Source organism: Diabrotica virgifera, chromosome 2 (assembly GCF_917563875.1).
Source record: "Diabrotica virgifera virgifera chromosome 2, PGI_DIABVI_V3a".
In the NCBI taxonomy this organism is placed as follows: Eukaryota; Metazoa; Arthropoda; class Insecta; order Coleoptera; family Chrysomelidae; genus Diabrotica; species Diabrotica virgifera.
Window position 1 is genome coordinate 33543502 of NC_065444.1, and position 19370 is coordinate 33562871.

Sequence of the window (19370 nt, forward strand, 5' to 3'; positions counted from 1 at the left end):
CGAACCAATTATTATGGATCTGATATTGGCTTGGTCAGATTGCTTCGGAACACTAACAGCTTACTAGCGAGGTGTAATGTAGAAATTTTCAATTCTTTTTAGATCAAGTAAAGTTAGCAGTTAGGAGGTTATAATGTCCTTAGGTATGATTGTTTGTGTGATCTGTATTTTTTTGTATTTCTTTATTGTAATTGTTATTTTAATGTACCTAGTGTTTTTTTTTTAAATAAAATAAAAGAAAATATTTTTTATAACCATCCCATTTAATTTGCATTTTGTAGATTTTACAAAAGACAAAAATGTTGATGACAGTAACTGGACAATTCGATGTAAATATCAGGATCGAATTCTTTTGTAATGCCCCTTTGTGCGCTTCTTCTCGATCGACGATGGTAAATAAATGTTGGAAGTGTGGAGTAAAAATATGGTTTTATTGACAGCTACTGAGTATTACACTATAGATGTTGTTCAGGTAACTTTCTATAATAGACTGCGACCCAAAATAGTCCCTTTGGCTAATTTATAATCTCATCAAAATATACAATTCATCAATAAGTTGCATGACAACAGCAATGAATTTTGAAATCTTTTGAAAGCTTACATCTACAGTTTATTGAGGAAACTATTGCAACATGTACTAGGAAGTACTTACAATTGTAGGAAGTTTTGTTGGAAGAGTTGTTGGAAGTACTTACAATTGGAAATACCACGATTTTGCAATTTATTTAAGTTGCAAAAGGTTCACTGGACTCTAATAATTAAAATATTACTCGATACATTTTCCCAATGTTTCAATTATACACGGTGAAACTATAAAAGTTTAAAAAGTTAAGAATAATGTAAGATTACAAATAAAGGGATTAATTTGAGATTGAACAGTAACAAAACATTAAGGAAAACCCTCCAGTGACAGTTTCCTTTTTCTTTTGTAAGGTTGCACAACACTACACTAGGAAACAGGACTGAAGTTCGAAAATCTGACAGGCATATCACAGGAAAGATGCCTTCTTAGCCTTCGCTGGACTCGACGCCTCATTAGGGGTAAGGCCAACGCGTTGGGGTGATTTTCTGTACATTCTCATACTTCTGGGAGACGTAGGGTCTTTCTTCTTTGACAAATTAAATTTTAAGATCAGGAGCAATAACACTGTTATGTAGTTACATACTATGGAACGTTTATGATAACCTTAAGGACTTTGGACTGGAATATTTACAGGATTTCGATATTTGTGTGGGATGCTGTCTCATACAATTAAATTCCCCGTACTCCATGTTGGTTGTAGGACAAGTTTGTAAAGTAGAAATTTATAGTATAAATTTTAGCTAAATGTGCCTTGTACGTCAATCGTCTGTCCAGATGGAGTCCCAGATATTTTGAATCTTTGATTTATGGCAAGAACTGACCATTTATTTAATGCCGCAGTTCAATGGGCACCTCGTCGCAGGGTCTAGGCGACATGGATAAATTTAATTTCATTTGCTTTAATTCGCCAGGATTTTATCTAAGAGGAAACAACATCCAAGTGGGTATGCAAGATTTAAAAAGCAATGACAAGATCTTTGTGAGATGCCATAACAGCGGTATCATCTGCATATGTTCTGCATATGGTTATACTTTTTATAGTGGTAAGATCAGCTGTGCAAATGATACAGAAGGTCGGACCAAGTACATTCCCTGAGTTAAGCCAGACCTTATTTGATGTATAGTTGTGCTTTTGTCTTGACATCTTATTTGGAACTGTCTATTTTGAAGATGGGATTTGAGGAGAAGGAAAAAGTTTTTTGGTAGGCTTTTTCTGATTTTGTAAAATAGTCCATCATGCCAAACTTTGTCGAAAACTTGGGCGATCTTTAGAAAACCAGCAGAGTAGTACTCTTGATCTTCAAAGGATTTGTATATTTTTTTATAACTTAGTGGACTTGTTCGAAGGGGGCATTTTTCGTTCTAAATCCAAATGTATGATTAGAAGTTACCTGATGTGGTTTCAAAATTGGCTATATTTTCTCTACTCAAATTAATTTTTATAGTAACTTTTGTTATAACAGGCAGTCCACGTTTTGACGTGAAAATAATTGCTAGGGACCTTAGTGAAAACATTGACAGAGCAATTTTTTTCAGCAAACTATAGGAAGTGAGAATTTACATGAAGAGTCAAACGATAACTGGTTGAGCCTAATAAACTATGCAAGCCCCCAAAAATATGATAATAGAAGGCACACGCCATTCCTACTAAATGATACACAGAAAAACAAGGAAATCCCCTGACAATTAAACCACCAGATAGATCAATTCCTGATAAGTGAAAGGCATTTTTCCGATTTCATAGACGTCAGAAGCTACCGAAGTCCAAGTATAGATAGTAATTAAACTATAGCTTATGTATAAAAATAGCTAATAGTAAAAGCTGTTTATTTTGGCCTAATCGAATTGGAGAAAATCTCATAAAGCAAATAAGGCAGATGACATTGGCTGGAATATGCTGGATTCAAATCCTCAAGGCCAACGAATAGGCAGACCTAAAAAAAACTTAGATAAAGACAGGACTGGACGAAGGGAAACAAATGGGAAAATATTTGATTGAAATCAAAGAACTAATGAGAAATATAGTTCCCTGAAGACATTTCGTGGACAATTTTCTGAGATTCCTAAGGGGAGCAAAGTAAACCGATGAGCTCTCAAGTGTCCATCAAAATAAGTAATTTTCTAGCAATGGAATTATGAAACTGTTGATCACACTGAATAATTTAGTTCCGTTTTGATATCAGATAACCCCTGTGCATTATGTATAATAAACAATTAACAGAATTAATTTAAAATGGCCGCTATTGTTTATGTTGAAAGGTTCAACTTCAATAATTAACTGACTTTTAGATTGTCAGTATTTTTACTAAATTATTATAATTATTTATTATTCGTAATTTAGCTATTACATAAATAATACCAATTATCTATCTAAAACACTATATTAAACGAACTATCATTGTGATCCTCCTTTTGTCACGAAATCCGTTAAGAAATCGAACTCTCTCATATACAAAAAAAAATTAGATAATAATTTACATACCGACCTCTGACTAAATCGGTTACATTTTCTCATGGCGTCAATATCAAAAATCTGCTAAGGTTATATAAGAATGGTTCTTGAATAACGTTTTGAATTTGGAGGTAGATACCTGCATAATTTACATATTTAGCAAGATTCATCCATTTAGTGTTGTAACTATGCAAAATGTACGGAAAAGAGATTTAGCGTAATTCGTGTAGAATCTGTGTTCCTTATTTTATTATATTCCTCGATATTTCTTTATTTCGTGATATTTATTTTCTCCATATAAGTTTTTTGTTCATTGTATGATACAGTTGTAGTGTTTTCTCTACTCTTTTATTAATTTCTGCTTCTAGAGATCCTGTTTTTCCTATTCTTATTCCTAAGTATGTAAAAGTTTTAAATTGTTCTATTCTTGCCATCAGTTTATATTTCTCTTGATTCTCATTCTCCTGTTTGCATAACTTTTGTTTTGTTTATATTTATTTTCATTCCGTTTTCATTATGTACTTCTTTTCATATTTTCAAATTACTCTGGTTCTTGTCCACTGTTTGCCGTTAGTGCCATATCGTTAGCATATACTCCTTCCGAGTTAATTCAGATAGGGATACTTCGCTGAGGTTTCTGGTCATTTCTTCATAGGGTCCTACACGCCTAGTGTAGTTCCATATTTTAATGCGACCCTTTTGTTAAAATTCCCTGCCATATATATTTCTCCTTTTGCCGCTTCTGATGCTAACGTTAACTCTTTCAAAAATTCATCTTTGCTTTATGCGTTATCATCTTCGTTTGGTCAAGATATTACTACATTAGTTTTATTACGGCTACACTCTTGATCATAAATTTCTATTAGTAATATTCTCTCTGAAGGTCTTTCCAGGAGTATAACTTTTTTCCAATCTTTTTTGTATTAAACAACCTACAGCTTTAGCTGCTCTTTTGTCTTCTCATACTCCACTATATATTCAGGTATGATTATTCTTAATTTTTTACTATTTCTTGTCCTTTTGTCTTGGTCTCTAATATACTTAATTCTGCTGCCTCAAACTCTTCTACTAGTTCTATTTCTTTACAATATATGCTGTTAATTTTCCACACCCCAAATTTACAATTGCTACGCACATTTTTTTCTTAGTTTTCTTAGGTAATGTTCTTTATGATTTATGTTTTTCATTATTTGTTTAATTTATTCGTATCCAATGTCACAGCCATTGTTTTGCCAGTTTTTCCTTTATCATATTCCTTGTTCTTTTGCCACAAATTGTCTATATTTATCTAATTTTGGTTTCATCTCCTCTACTCCCCTTTTAGTGTATTATGTATTCTCTATTTAACTTTTTTAGCTGATCTTTTTTGCTATTTCTATGTTTCTCCAAATATTCTCTTAATTGTAGCAACCAACTTTTGTGTCGTAGTTGTATTACTCTTTCTACATTTACTTCCTTGTTTAGGTGTAGTCGTATAAAATTTGTCATATTTTCTTTTATTTTCTCTTACAATATTATTTCTTTTTTTTTATTTATTTTCAGGCCTTTTTAATCAATTTTCCACCTCATTTAGACGTTGCATTGTATTTTCTAATGAACTAATTAGTTTAGATAATCATTAACATACCGACCGCTGACTGACTCGTTTACATTTTCTTATGGTGTCAATATCAAAAATCCTTTAACGGTTATATCATAATGGTTCTTGATTAACGTTTAAATTTGGAGGTAGATACCTGCATAATTTACATATTTAGCAAGTTTTATTCATTTAGTGTTGTAACTATGCAAAGAAGCTGCAGGGCAGATGTACGGAAAACAGATTTTAGCATAATTCGCGTAGAATGTTGTATACCTATACGAAATGTAAATAACATAGAATTTAGCGGTAAAGTTCCTGCAGATATTTTTGACTGAGTTAAGAATTGTTTTGATTGTTTGTGGTGATAGGAAATAAATATTAAATATTTAATTTGACTATATTTTATTAACCTGTATTTTGTTTAAATAAGAAAACAAAATTTTATTTGAAAACGTTGTGGCTACTAAACACAACTTAGCGGTTGTGGTCGGGTATACAGTCCCGGCGCTAGGGTATAAGGTGCCCGCCTGCAAAACTAACATAGGCGCCACTAGGTTTTTTTAAATTAATATTTTATATGCAGATTTTTTTCTGCAGAAAAAATGCTCATTTTGGCGCCCCCAAATAGGGGCTCCCGCCTACAGAGCATCCCTTACAGGTCCGTTATCACTTACCCTGCGTGTATATTTTACATTCGCCGGTCTGGAAGAAAAATGACGTAACTGCAAATTTTGTCAATTCCTGTTTATTGCGTAATTAACTTGTAAAATACCGTGTACAGATGACACAAAAGCGACAGAACTGTAACTATGTGCTTATACCTTGTTTCAGATTACTAATGACTCAACTGTAAATAGGGTTAACAATGGGGGAATAAATTAAGATAATTAAATTCGGACCAATAGGGATAAAATAAAAGCCATCGCTGTATGAAGGAACGGCATAGGTACTAAATATTTTAAAATAGTTTTTTGTACAGAAAAGTTTTAACATAAAGAATGACACAACTGAAGATATGGTTGAAAATGGAGGGATTAAATTAAGATATTGAAATTAGAACCAATAGGGATGAAACTAAAAGCATCATTGTAGGAATAAACGCCATATCCTATGCTCCGGACAGTTACTCTATATTTAATCACTATTTTAAATGTTGTTCTGAAGATATTTTCTTGTGGCATTTTTGTCAGCAATTATTCTAAATGGGAAATAAGCCACAATTTAACTAAAAAAATGTATTTATTAACGTTTTGACGCCCCAATCGGATGCCGTTTTCAAAATAAAAATATTACTAAATTAAACAAAAATGTTGTTGCTTAATAAAAATTCTTCTAATAATTTAATTAATCTCACTCATTTACATCGTCAATTCAGACATATACTATACATTTTAAAGTAGAAGACCTTAAAATAATATTGCCAATATTTGATAAATTATTGTCGTAGGAATGCAACTCATAAATATTGGCAATATCACTTTAAAGTCTTCTACTTTAAAATGTATAATATATGTCTGAATTGCCGACATAAATGAGTCAGATTAAATAAATTATTAGAAGAATTTTTTACTAAGCAACAACATTTTTGTTTAATTTAGTAATATTTCGTATTTTGACAACGACATCCGATTTGGGCGTCGAAACGTTAATAAAATAATTTTTTTAGTTAAATTATGGCTTATTTCCCATTTAGAATAGTTGATTGCTATTTTAAATTTTTGAAAAATTTTGAGATGAAAAATGACGCAACTTGTAAAAAGTAAAAATGTAAAAGGGTTGAAATTGGGGGGATTAAATTAGGATAATGAAATTCGAACAAATAGGGATCAAACCAAAAGCCATCATTGTAACGCCATACCGAAGCTATTTCAAGGGACCGTATTTCAATACCGACCCAACTACGCTGTAGTGGTTCAGCATATATACTGGGGTGCAAAATTAACCGTACACCTTAAAAATTGGTAATTTTTCATGTCTGGAATTTCCTAAACCTGTTGTCCGATTTAAGTGATTTTTCTAATATATTAGTATTTTAATATATTAATAAGCCTTATTCTTTAACAATATCGCTGTAATAGTATTTTTGCTAAACAGTTAAATTTTCATTGTATACCGGGTGTACCAATCAAACTGTGTTTTTTTCTAAAAGTTCCCATCACCCTGTGGAACAATCTAGCATTTATAAAATACTGAAATTAAATTCTAACTATAGCCTTATGTTTTCTCAACATTATGTTTTGTGATTCATTCGCTTACATTGGACCACAAAAAAGTTAGGTACTTTAACATCTAGCCATGTTTTTCATCAATACAGGCTGTTTTAAATAAGTATGGCCAACTTTAGGGGGAAATTCTGCATAAAAAATAAGGAGAGTTTGCTTTATAAACGGTATGTCCGAAAATGCTTTGTTTCCGAGATAGGGGGTGTTGAAATTTTTATTACAAAATGACGATTTATTTATTGCTTTAAACCGGTTGAGATATGGTTGACATACAATTAAGCATTAAATATTCACCATTGGCGCGCATACGAGTAATATAACCGCTTATATTACCCGTATGCGCGCCAATGCTGAATATTAAATTCTAACTTGTATGACAAAAAATGTACAATAACTACGTCTTAAAACCCACCAAATTTCGTTTGCATATCTCAAGCGGTTTTAAAGCAATAAATAAATCGTTAGTTTGTAAGAAAAATTTCAACACCCTCTATCTCAGAAACGAAGCATTTGCGGACATAGGTTTATACAGCAAACTGTCATTGTTTCTTCATCTAGAATTACCCTTTGAAGTTTGCCGCACTTATTTAAAAACACCCTGTTTAAATAAAAAAAAACAGAATATTGAGAAAACATGAATCTATATTTGGGTTTTGATTTCAGTATTTTATAAATGCTAGAATATTCCACAGGGTGATGCGAAGTTTGAGAAAAAAACACAGTGTCATTGGTACACCAGGTATACAATGAAAATTTACCCGTTTAGTAACAATATTTTACAGAGATATTGCGAACGAATAAGGCTATAACATATTAAAAAAATCACTTAAATCGGACAACAGCTTTAGGAAATTGGAGACATCAAAAATGACCCATTTTGAAGGTGTCCGGTTAATTTTGCACCCCAGTGTAGTTACAGTTCTGTCGTTTTTGTATCATCTGTACACAGTATTTTTGAAGTTAATTACGCAATGAACAGGAATTTACAAAATTTGCAGTTACGTCATTCCTTTTCCGGGCCGACGATTTATGAATTTAAAACTATCTCTCATAATTTTTAGCTTTGATTAAACGGGAAAAAAATTCTTCTAATTAAATTTAAATTTTGAAATTTTATTTAAAGATTCCATTTTCGTATTTTTTAAAAATTGTTACGAAAGTTTAAACGTCTTATCCAACGTGTTTTGATAGTACATGTATAAAAAATTCCGAACGGTATACCTGTCGGTGCTGAAACCATTAAATCTTACACTTTTATGGCCTATTGTTTTGAAGTCTGAGAACGCTTCCTAGTTGGTAATTTTTTTCTATTGTAAAAGATTTATTTGATATTTTTGGTGGTAAAAACATAAAAATGACAAAGCGTCCCCAAAACAGTAATGAAGATGCAAGCAGAGACAATGGAAATTGTATTATTTTTTAGAGTTTCCAAAATGTTTTATTCATGAGTTTTCTACATGATTTAACCGAATCTCTTGACTGAATCTCCCTATCAGGTTTTGAAGCCGCCCGTTCACTCTTTAATTTATATACGAATACATTTCAAAACAGCAGGATTAGAATTTGGGGATGAAAAACTCAGTTAGGGAAAATGCCGGAAAATCTATTTTTGCTAGATCGGACAGCCCTCGAATTGAAAAATATATTTGTTGTAAAAAAATTATCCATACTGCTTTTAAATAAATCTTACACATGTTTTAAAAATTTAAAAACATGATATTTAGGGGAGTGCAATTAGAACGAAAATATTCATTGTTTCGGAAAAATTCAAACAAGCTTATATTTTTCTAAAACTATTTTTGTTAGTTTATATACATGTTAAAGTAAAAAGTTCTACTCGCAGATTTGGCCGCTAATTGTTTATTAATTGTTTAAACAATAACAATTTTTTTGTATAATTAATTTTAAAAATATCGATAAATTCATTATTTTACTTTGATAAAATATGTTTGTATTTTGTTTTTGATTATGCTGAATCTGAATATGGCATTGCAATTTGCAAATTCTTATACATAAGCTCTTATACAGTGTGTCTGCGTAGCTAGGAACCGCATGGAAAACTTTTTTATTATCAATTTTACGAAAAAAATTATTCTTAATAAAATTCTCTGGATAGTCAAAAATCTAAAACTCAACCACCAGATATCAAATTTTATCAATTTTATACGAGTTATGTCAAAAATATGAATTTCGGTAAAGAGTAAACTACCTTTATATTCCAGAATATCAAAAAATGCTATTATGAAAAATTGTTTGAAATTAGAAGCTATGTCTAAATATACAATTACGTCATTCTAATCGAAAAAAAAATTTTCAATTTTTTCTCAAATTACGGATACTCATTATCATTTTATTTCAATTATGATAACTATTTTATTATCACTTTTACGAAAAAAAGTTATTCTTTATAAAATGGTCCAAAATCTAAGATACAATCATCAGATATCAAACTTTTTTAATTTTATACGAGGTATGTAAAAAATATAAATTTTTCTTAAGAGTTAAGTGCCTTTATTATTCACAATATTTTAATTAGAAGGATGTAATTGAACACTAAAACAAATTTTTTAATTCCAAACAACTTTTCTTAATAACAATTTTCGATATTGTGAAATGCAAAGGTACTTTATTCTTGAGTGAAATTCATATTTTTTGACATACCTCGTATAACATTAATTACACTTGATATTGGATGATTGCATCTTAGATTATATATGTTGCAGAGTATTTTATAAAGAATAACTTTTTTTCGTAAAACTGATAATAAAAAACTTATCAATAGGTTCCAAGTTACGCAGACATACTATGAGCTAAAAAAAATTTTTTGCTGAACATTTATTATTGTTGTAGCTTATTATTAAATGTGTTTTGGGTAAGTTTTACAGAAAAAGTTTTGATCACTTTGTATAAACATTTTTTGAGCTGGTAATTTTCGGTTTTTGTATTACATTTTTGTTATCTTTCTTAATTTGCTTAAAAAGAAATAGTTTATTTCATTTCTAAAGTAAAATAATTTAGTGCATTTTAAAGATTACATCCAAAGCTTTAAAAAACCACTTATGAAACTGTAATAGATCTGTTCAAACTTGAGTAATACCGTCTTAAATTGGTGGTAATTCTATAAAACTACGAAGATTTCAAAAATTACAATTTTTGAGACGTCATATCATTTGAATTGAATTTTTGAGATTTTTGTTTTGAAACATCATTTAGTAAGATTCTTAAGAGGTAAGTTGTGCAAAATTAAGACTTTTATAAGAAAAATTGTATTAGTTACACATTTTTAAATCATTTTTAAACAATATTCATGTAAGGCTCAATTTCCGCCCACACCGTACTTATGCCCATACATTTTATTTCTTTCTATTATAACCATAAGATAGCTCAATTATTCTTCTTTCATGTTCAATTTGTAAAATTTTATTTGATCAATTAGTTAAAGAATTACATTAAAATAACTCAACCGTGCACTTCGCCGTACGTTAGTTTACAGTGCGCCAATGTTTGTGAGAAAGGTGACTTTAGCGTAATAAATAAAAAATTATAGAAGATACATATTTAATTTTAGAAAATTCTTTATATAATTTTTTTTTGTAAAATTTTCTGAATTTTTCAACGGTCAAGTCAGTTTTGTTCTAAAATTTATATTTTCGGAGTTATTTAAAAAAAAACATCTAATTTCGTAGTTCATTTGTTTAATAAAAAATGAAGCACCCACTTCTCGAGTAGAACTTTTTGATATGGTGTTTATTAAACATTTCTTAATGAAATTACAAAAAGTTCTATCTTGTTTGATTTTTTCCGAAGTGAAACTCTATATGCACTTCCCTAATTTGGATAAACGTTGGGCTCGATATAATATGTAGTAAACCCTAGATATGGACTGGAAGGCTAGTACAAAGTAATGGTTTGTATTAGGGCTTTACAACTAAAGCTCTCATACAAACAAAGAAAAAAACAAACCTTGCAAAATTTGACAACAAACGACGCAAATACTCTAGTAAAACAGCTAATCAACATACTTCTGAGTTCAGAAAACTGAGGACTGCAAAGGGGAGGGACAGAATAATGTGAAGGGATAGCTAGATAAAACAGCATAAATCTGTCACCTTATAAAAATGAATAATACCAGAACATATATAGTGTATTTCACGAATTTGCATCTCTGTTGACATATCGCTAGATACTCAACAGCCAATGGTCTACTTTACTTATTTTACGATTTCTAGATCTACACTCTACACACTTCTTATACAGTGCTAGTCAAAAGTCCGTACCCCCCCTCGTATCTTTTGAACGGTTATACCTATAATAGTGAAATTTGGAGATAGGAAATAAACGGACGTAAGCTTCTTAACTAGTCATGACAAGTGACGTAATAGTGACAGATGACTTTACAGCGCTACTGTGACAGATAATTTTAAATGGGACCTTATGGCAAGTGACACCTCGTTTGAAAGGTATTGAAAATACCTATTCAGTCATACTAATATTGTTTAAGTTTAAGCTAATTTTGACGAATTAATGAAATAAATATAAAATTGTAGTTTCATTTAATTAATTCAAAATTCAAAATTCCGCCTATGATTACTTGTCAAAAAGGTTGACGTTGACGTAAAAACTACTAGAGAATCGAAAAATGTCAACTTTTTTGACAAAAAAACCATAGGCGTACATTTGAATTTTTATTAATTAAATGCGAAGCTACAATATTATATTTATTTAATTTATTCACCAAAATCAAAATCAACTAAAACACAAAAAAATTAGTATGGCTGAGTAGGTATTTTGAATACCTTTTAAACGAGGTATCACTTGCCATAAGGTCCCATTTAAAATTATCGGTCACAGTGGCTCTGTAACGTCATCTGTCACTATTACGTCACCTGTCATAACTAGTTAAGAAGCTTAAATTTCCTCCATCCAAATTTCACTATTATAGGTAAAACCGTTCAAAAGATAAGAGGGGGGGTACGGACTTTTGACTAGCACTGTATAATTATTGCTCTACAGTATAAGCAGCTATTTACTTCTCCCAAACCGGTTGCAAAAAAAGGTATCATATTAGTATGTCCTAATACTACTTGTGATTTGGAAATAGTTTGTTTGTGTATTCATAGTAAAAATGGCAAGGTGTGCTTAAGGTATGAATATAGTACTATTTGATTTGCAGGTTTATTTTACTGCGAATAAAAAAGCCCTTTGCAACCAGTTCAATTCGTACATAGACAGTGTTACCCCCCCCCCATTATTAACTTATTTATTTTTAGCACCTAAGCAAAACGCTCGGACGGTTTTTAAAATAATCAAATTATATTATAGCATCAATGTTTCGAACTTTACGCGATCCCTCTTCAGGTGACAGGCATAACTTTGATTTTTTTAATGGGAAATTACATCATGTGACACTCCATTTAAAAGCTTATTAAATACAGATTACAAAAATGTATAATACTTTAATGCTTTTCAAGAGAGTAGGTGCAAAATTTCGGTCGAATTCTTTTTAAACGCATTTATTTTTTCGAATCCTGAGAAAACTAATACCGATTTTTGAAAAATTTAAACGCAGAATGAAAGATCACATTATTGCCGAGGGCACAAAATCCCTTAGAATAAACAAAAGGTTTCTTTTGAATGATATATTTGAAATTAAAAATCATACTAAATTTTCTCTTTTTTTCGCCCCTGTGAGTTATTAAAATAACCATTAGAAAAGTTCTTAGCCTTTTGACCATAGATAATACTGTAGTAGTTCATCATACGTTTAAATTTTTCAAAAATATTTTGTTAGTTTCCTCAAAATTCGAAAAAAATGAATGCGTTTGAAAATAATTCGACCGAAATTTTGCACCTACGCTCTCAAAAAGGATTAAAGAAATATACATTTTTGTAATCATTATTTCAAATGCTTTTAAATGAGGTGTCACATGATGTACTTTCCTATTTAAAATAATCAAAGGTATGCCTGCCAACTGAAGAGGATTCGCGTAAAGTTCGAAACATTGCTGCTATAATATACTATGAATATTTTAAAAATTGACCTCTCCGAGCCTTTTGCTTCTATGCTAAAAATAAATAAGTTAATAAGGGGGGTAACACTTATTCCAGTGCACTGTATGTGTGTGATGCATTGTGTATTAGTGAGTCAAAACTCGTTATATATTTTCTCATTCCGAACAATTTTGACTGCTGTTTTTATAATTTTATGAAGAAGTATCAGCACAATTTCGAAGCAATAAAATTTGTAATTTTCTTCTATTCTTTCATTAATAATTGTATAGTTCTCTGAATGGAAGAATAATAATTATCAGTTAAAACCGTACTTTTGCTTGTCTTCTCTCCTCATTTTACTATTGACCTTCTCCTCACAGCGGAATGCTTAAAGTCAAAGCTTTCATCCCTAATCCAAAATAGGCGACAATTTGTGAAATATACTGTAGTAAATCGCTTAGTGGAATTATAGTGCGACTTCTGCCAGAACGAAGACCAAGCAATAGGTGGATAGACGAAGTGTGAACCGTTGCTAGAGGGTGGATAACTGGAAGAGAGCAGCCGAGGAAAGGGATGCTTTGACGCGAATCCTGGGGGAAGGGCAGGGTACGATTTAAGCTCTGGCGCCTTTATAGAAGTAAAGTATTTACAGAGTTTTAATATTATTGGTTATAAGATCAAATTAATAACAGAAAGAATATAAATCCAATTTAATTATCGTTTAGCAAAAAATATATGAACCTGTTATTTCTGTAACTACATATCGGTGTCTTACAATAAAAACCTTGTATCTCATTTTACAGAAAATTTTACAGGAGAGACTTTAAACTTAATGTCTGCATACTCCAACACTCTAACATAAAATATATGTGAAAAATTTATGTGTGTAACCATCTAAATGTGCTCAAAAATATATAAAGATTGTTTTTTGTTTTTAGGTTAAAGTATGCAGAAATTCACTTTAAAATCTCTCGTGTAAAATTGTCAGCAGAAACTATCCCGCACGCATTTCGTTTCCGAAAGTTCCACTTTCTCGCACGGCGTGAGTGAACATAAATTTTCCCGCACGGCGTTCGGGAAAGTAGAATACCTTCTAATATGGCATTTTAATATACTATAATACATGCAATAAAATAATATTTAGATATTTTTACTAATTTATTTCAAATGTATCTTATTGTGTTCATGTTTTAATGAAATTAACGTGATAATTCGATGAAATAAAATTATGTTGACATAATATTTAAAAGTCAAATCAGCAGACAATTACAATGGTTTTGAATCGTCGTCATGGAAACTAATTCTAATATTGTCGTCGTGGTAACCCATTATATTGAAAGTTTGGTTTTGACAACCTTGTCAGTCAAAGAATTAATTTGTGTATTTTCGCTCCTAAATAAAATTCACATGACTGTATTTTTTGTAGCTTTTTTCCAAACGTACGGCCTTAGAAAAAATATTGTTCCTAACTCATGCGGAAAGTGTCTTTCCCGCACTCGACTGCTTTCCCGAACTCCGCTATCGCGTCGTTCGGGTCAACGGCAGTCTCGTGCGTAAAGTATCTCTTTCCACACTAGTTATGAAAAGAACTATTCTGTATACTTAAGATCACTACTAAATTTTATATTTTCTTAATGACCCCATTAAGTAGGGGGCCATCCAAAAATTGCACTCAGCTAAATTGTAAGCGGGTGCGGGTATATTTTACTTGGTTTCAGCAGAGTTGTCTCACTAGACGATCATTGACACTCAGTTCCCCAAGACAAGGATACATTCTAAAATATCTCTAAGTGTTTTCCATAATTTTATAGAATCAATGTAGGTAAAATGTAAGTGGTGTCACCTGTTGGCCAAACGTGAAATAATGTTGCAGATTTCTTTATTTAGAATTGGTATATAATGAACGGAATAGTTTCGGTTTGAGATTCATTGATTTTATCAGTTTAATAAATAATAATTTAATGTTAATTTGTTAAAAAAAAATTAATTAAATATTTCAAACAAATTTTATTTAAAAATAAAAACTGATTTTTTAAAAAGATGCCGTTATGGCTGATTATTTACAATAAAAATTCATAACAGCTATTATTGCACCAAGGGTGTTATTAATCCAGCCAGAGGGCCTTTGGTCCAAGAAAATTAGTTTTCTCAGGATCCGAAAAAAAATGTATGCATTTAGCATTGGCCCGAAATTTTGCACCTACGTTCTTAAAATTATTTACTATTGTGGAGGTGGATAAAATTTGTACCTTGAAAATGTCAGGAAATATGTGTTATAGACCTGGATCCCACGTACCAAAAAAAGTTGATTAATAGCAAGCTGAAAATTTGTTAATAGCCTAATGGTGACTAGTCGGACAAACTTTGATGGAAGGGAACACTGAAACAGGGGGAGTTTTAATTGTGGAACAGGTTAAAAATTTGGAACGTCAGACTACGAAAATGTTCCATGTATTTTGTCGGACAGAACTTCCATTTGATTTGTTACCATTTCATTAAACTCTCATGCAAAACTCAGACTGGTGTTTATCACCAACTGGGCATTTTTATGAGTGGAACACGAAGAATATTTCAAATGACAGGAATCATGTTGGTTAGTAATAGCAGTCTGATTTTTGCATGAGAGTTTAATGAAAGGGTAACAAATCAATTGGATGTTCTGTCCGATAAAATACATGGGACGTTTTCGTAATCTGACGTTCCAAATTTTTAAACTGTTCCACAGTTAAAACTTCCCCTGTTCCAGTGTTCTCGTACATCAAAGTTTGTCCGACTAGACACCGTTAAGCTATTAACACATTTTCAGCTTACTATTTATCAACTATTTTTGGTACGCGGGATCCAGGCCTATAAGAACAAAAGAAATAAAAGGACGCAAATTTTTTCTTACAACATACCAAAACAGTCAATGCACTGTCCAACCTGTTGGCAAAAATACACTAAGAAGTGTACCTTACATAATCGCAAACTACCTTAAATTAGAAAATGCATTGTTTGAGAAGAACTTCAACAATTTTTTGGTTCAAGCCGGGGCATCATTCGAGAGCCTCAAAATGTATGAAAACTGGAAAAGTCCATGTGTGACAGAAGGATATATTATAGAGGAGAGAATTGCTTCTAAGAACAGATTGTCCATTATAATAGCAGATTCGGTAACGGCGTCAGATAAATTATCATGCGAATTCTCTTTAGGAACATGTCAAGGCACTGGTGGTAGTAGTGGTCCATGTTTTCTCTTCGAAAATTTTAAAAATCTGAGACAATTTGGAAACTTTTAACTTTTCAAAAAACTCAAAAATTGTATCTACTTTTAATATTTTTATAAAGATTGTTAAGGTTAAAAAAATATTAGTTCTATAATATTTACTCCATTGAAAATTGTTTAAAATAAAAAAAAATCGTTCTCTAAAATTTGATTTTTTTCTTACAAGACGTTATAGGCCATAATGCCCGTTTATTTTGCCCTAGGATGTAACAAGTCTGTTTATGGCAACCGTATCCAAGGTAAAATAAACATATAATATGCAAATGAAAAATAAACGATTTTTTACTATAGTCCGTCCCACCTTGACTTTACAGTTTTAGGAACATAGGCAATGCAGTCCTTATGAGAGTTGTTGGCGATTTTATCAAAAATAATTTGTAATCGATTATTAGAGATATTAATTAAAACTGTTTTAGAAAGGCAATCTACAATTTTAGGATTTATATATGTGTAATAACTATAGTATATCAAATAAACTTAAACGCATATGAATCCTAAAATTGTAGATTGTATTAATAAAATGGTTTTAATTAAATCTCTCTAATAGCCAGGGAGGTAGTGTCAAATTTGACCGGAGCATTTTAGCATGACTGGTTTATTATTATTTAGGTAGGTGCTCCAAAGCTTATTAACAAATGATGTGTCAGCTGGCCCAAAACCGGGGATTTTAGTCAAGAAAAGGTAAAACATGAAAGTTAATGGACCAACGCTACAGCTTAAATGTCAAATATTTATATACGTTACTCAGAACATTTAATGGACTTGCTTACTTGGCGCCTACATTTCACTCAGGAGATCGGGGTTCAAATCCTGGCGCGGAAAATTCTTTTTGTTTTATAAATTGACATTTTATTTTGAAAAATATTTATTTTTCTAATACCACGTTTTTATTATTTATACGAGACAATATAAAAAAATCTGTATGTCGTTTATAGAATTATGCATAGAACTTATGAAATAGCATAATATATGCATTTGATCATAAATATTATGATTCACATTAATAAGCAAAATTACTGTACATGAACCCCTGAAGCTTCCTGAGTTAGTACGACCAATCTAAGTGAAAAAGGGGGTTGGCCTCCCCACCCCACCCCCCTCCTGACATTTTTTTATCTTTTTAGACAAACTGTTTTTAGCATAATTTTATGTGATGTAAAACCAAAAAATACATACAACCCTAATTTTTCACTTTTCTATCACCAACCCCCATTTTTAATAGCAATCTAATTATTTCCCTGTTCTCTATATATAAAAATGAATTTTTGTCTGTATGTCCCTTATAGAATCGTAAACTATGCATTTAATCATATAATGACCTCAAGCACAGTTTTTGTACTTACATGAACCCAGGAAGGAGTTAATACGACCAACCTAAGTAATCATTATTTTGTGATGTCTGCGTAAATAAATTATTTACGCAGACACCACAAAACAATAAGTATGTATTGTTTATTAGAAAAAAGTAGACGCAATATTTTTGAGTATTTTTTGGCTTTCTGGTAATTTTTAGGTATTTAACTTTTGAACATTATTTGGTTCTAAGGCGGTACGAAGTTTGCCTGGTCAGCTAGGTAATACTAAAAAAAATATTCTTGGACTAGTTATTTTTTGGTTTTACATCACAAAATTATGCAAAAAACAGTTTGTCTAAAAAGATAAAAAAATGTCAGGAGGGGGGTGGGGTGGGGAGGCCAACCCCCTTTTTCACTTAGATTGGTCGTACTAACTCAGGAAGCTTCAGGGGTTCATGTACAGTAATTTTGCTTATTAAGGTGAATCATAATATTTATGATCAAATGTATATATTATGCTATTTCATAAGTTCTATGCATAATTCTATAAAAGACATACAGATTTTTTTATATTGTCTCGTATAAATAATAAAAACGTGGTATTATAAAAACAAATATTTTTCAAAATAAAATGTCAATTTAAAAAACAAAAAGAATTTTCCGCGCCAGGATTTGAACCCCGATCTCCTGAGTGAAATGTAGGCGCCAAGTAAGCAAGTTCATTAAATGTTCTGAGTAACGTATATAAATATTTGACATTTAAGCTGTAGCGTTGGTCCATCAACTTTCATGTTTTACCTTTTCTTGACTAAAATCCCCGGTTTTGGGCCAGCTGACACATCATTTGTTAATAAGCTTTGGAGCACCTACCTAAATAATAATAAACCAGCCATGCTAAAATGCTCCGGTCAAATTTGACACTACCTCCCTGGCTATAATGATCGATTACATTTTTTTTTTGATACAATCGACATCACTGCACTAAAAACTCTCATAAGGACTGAATTGCCTATGTTCCCTATACTGTAAAGTCAAGGTGGGACGGAATATAATGCTTTATTAATGACAGATCCAAACAGTTTTCAATTAAATCCAAAAACACTGCCACAATAATATCTATATACTAAAGCTAAATATTATAATTAACTTTTCGATCCAACTGTGAAATTACTGCTGTCCCATCTGATAAAATAATTAAAATCCGTTTAATTAGTATAATTATGTGCTACTGTTAATTGAATTTAGAGAAACTATGTGATAAAAGAGAAAAAATTTCAAATAAATTGTTTTTTTAATTTATGATGTATAATCATTATAATATTGCGGATTTAATATAAAGCAGACGGGTGATAAATATAGAGAAACGGTAATCATTAGCACTGATTATAGTGATTTGAAAACAGAGCAGCGTTCTGTATTTTAACGTATGTTCTGAAAGTTTTGGCACAAAATATTTATCGGACTTTTTGTTAATAAAGCAATAATTAGAACAGTAACTAGTTATCATAAATTACAACTTAATACTTTACTAAACTATACTATTGAATTATGTCGAGTGATCCATTCTGCTCTACTGAAGACGAAAATTTCTTCGAATGAATGAAGTTACATTTTGATCCTTTTCGGTAGAAGTAGACGAAACTACTGATAGAGGTAACATGTCATTCACAATTATCAATAATTGTTCTTCGATACGCGTTACGTCTAAATTTATGAGAGGTTGTTAGGTTTTCAGACGTGAGTAGAAGCCATAAGACAGAATATATTTTTGGTGTTTTAATTTAAAGGATAGATTAAATTTTTTGATATCAAAAATAAATTGGTAAGGCAAATTTATGACGGCGCTGCCTTGATGCCTTGATGTCCGATGAAATTGTAGGGTCTCTAGACAAACGTTAAAACTATTACACCCCCGCTAAATAAACTCATTGTCATTTACCCCTTTGTCGATTCAAAATTTAAAAGTTGCGCCAAAGAATT

The 19370-nt window shown here is 31.1% G+C and overlaps 1 protein-coding gene and 1 non-coding gene across 2 annotated transcripts in view; both read right to left on the minus strand.

Moving 5' to 3' along the window:
- Nucleotides 1-19370, minus strand: part of LOC114327276 (uncharacterized) — a 758694-nt gene that overhangs the window by 691030 nt on the left and 48294 nt on the right. The gene's annotated exons all lie outside the window — the stretch shown is intronic.
- Nucleotides 14486-14603, minus strand: LOC114334654 (U4atac minor spliceosomal RNA). The gene has a single exon (XR_003653138.1). It is a non-coding gene; the product is annotated as a U4atac minor spliceosomal RNA (small nuclear RNA).